The sequence below is a fragment of the Pongo pygmaeus genome, chromosome 5 (assembly GCF_028885625.2).
Source record: "Pongo pygmaeus isolate AG05252 chromosome 5, NHGRI_mPonPyg2-v2.0_pri, whole genome shotgun sequence".
Taxonomy (NCBI): Eukaryota; Metazoa; Chordata; class Mammalia; order Primates; family Hominidae; genus Pongo; species Pongo pygmaeus.
In genome coordinates, this window is record NC_072378.2 from 75,014,913 (window position 1) to 75,017,033 (window position 2,121).

General features: G+C 40.1%; 1 pseudogene; it reads left to right on the forward strand.

The window, feature by feature from the left end:
* Nucleotides 1–818: 818 nt before the first annotated feature.
* On the forward strand, nt 819–906 carry LOC129039734 (U6 spliceosomal RNA; annotated as a pseudogene).
* Nucleotides 907–2,121: the final 1,215 nt, after the last annotated feature.

The following is a 2,121-nucleotide window of genomic DNA, read 5'->3' on the forward strand; positions in this document are numbered from 1 at the left end:
TTTACAACATTTATATCAATAGCATAAACATAAATGTAACTGAAGGAATATCTAGTATCACATCATTTTACAATGCTTCCCATACAATTTACCAAATAAGCCTAATTATTTAATATATCTAAAAGATGAGAGACACAACTTTGAGGCTCTCCAGGGGCCCAGCTGGAAAATCCCAATGTTAATTTTAAGTAAAAAAGATTTAGTTTCAGATTTTGATGATGTGGGTGGGGGGAGGACCTGCCAAAGATGTTAAAAAGTTCAAAACACCTGATCAAAACAAAATCACAGGTTATTGTAAAATAATAGCCATTAATTTAACCAGAGTGACAAAAGACTTCAAAAGCAATACAGAAAGTTACATGGATGTAAAAACCTTAACCCTTTTAAAGTTCAGTTTTTCTATGTAGTCCAAAACCTAATAAAGACAAGATAGGAAATTATCTTGATAAAATGTAAAATCTTTGTTTTTTCAGGCCAGTTACCAAAACATAAAGAAAAATCTCTTGTAGTGTGATTGCTTCTCCTTATGGGAAGCCCATTTAGATAATCTGGAAGTCAATCCTGATGAAAAGGGTACTTGAATTTAATCAGGCACAGGAAGAATGTATCTAGGGTTAAGAATATACATTACATTATACAGGAATGTAAACGAGAAAACTAATACCTTGAGTGAGGGAATACATGGCTCTCACTAGCAACATAGGAAGTTTCCTGATTACATGGAACAATTTAGGCACATCAATAAAAGCCAAGAGCACAGAATTGGTTTATACTGGAGGAATACACTGTGTTTCTAGGCTTTTAAGATAAATATTTCAGTGCTTGCTTTGACAGCACATATACTAAAGTTGGAATGATACAGAGAAGATTAGCATGGCCATAAGCTGTTAAAAAAAATAATTTTTTTAAAATTTCAGCATCAGACTGTAACAGTAGAGTTGGAAGAAAAAAAAAAAGTTGCAGAAATTGATGAATAGATTGAAGGAGAAAGTTATCACCTCAGCCAAGAAAAGAGATACACCTCTTCAAAGGACGAAAGAACAAAGGGCAAGATGTATGACCTGCAAATCACATGCAGCAAGGTACAGCAAAAGTTGAACTTTTTCTTTTTTAAGTTAACATTGAACTTCTAGGCTGGACATGGTGGCTCATACCTGTAATCCTAGCACTTTGAGAGGCCAAGGCAGGTGGATCACCGAGCCCAAGAGTTCAAAACTAGCCTGGATAATATAGGGAGACCCTGTCTTTACAAAAAATAAAACAAAAATTAGCTGGATATAGTGGCACACACCTGTAGTCCTAGCTACTCAGGAGGCTGAGGTGGAAGGATTGCTTGAGCACACAAGGTCAAGGCTGCAGTGAGCTGTTACTCCAGCCTGGGTGACAGAGTGAGAACTTGTCTCGGAAAAAAAAAAAAAAAAAAAAAAAGGCCAGGCGTGGTGGCTCACACCTGTAATCCCAGCACTTTGGGAGGCCAAGGTGGGCCGATCACTCAAGGCCAGGAGTTTGAGACCAGCCTGGCCAACATGGCAAAACCCCGTCTCTACTAAAAACACAAAATCAGCCGTGTGTGGTGGCACACACCTGTAGTCCCAGCTACTCAGGAGGCTGAGGGAGGAAAACTGCTTGAACCTGGGAGGCGGAGGTTGCAGTGAGCCAAGATCCCGCCATTGCACTCCAGCCTGGGTGACAGAGTGAGACTCCATCTGAAAAAAAAAAAGTTGAACTTCTAAAATATAAATCTGAGAAGTCACAAAAAGGAAAAATTTTACCTTGAGAAATAAAATTATTAGTCTCAATGAAAAAGATAGCATCAGGCTGGGCACAGTGGCTCACGCCTGTAATCCCAGCACTTTGGGAGGCCAAGGCAGGTGGATTACCTGAGGACAGGAGTTCGAGACCAGCCTGGCCAACATGGTGAAACCCTGTCTCTACAAGAATATAAAAAATTAGCTGGGTGTGGTGAAGGACGCCTGTAATCCCAGATACTCCAGAGGCTGAAGCAGGAGAATCGCTTGAACCTGGGAGGCGGAGGTTGCAGTGAGCCAAGATTGTGTCACTGCACTCCAGCCTGGGCGACAGAGCAAGACTCTGTCTCAAAAAAAAAGAAAAAAGAAAAAA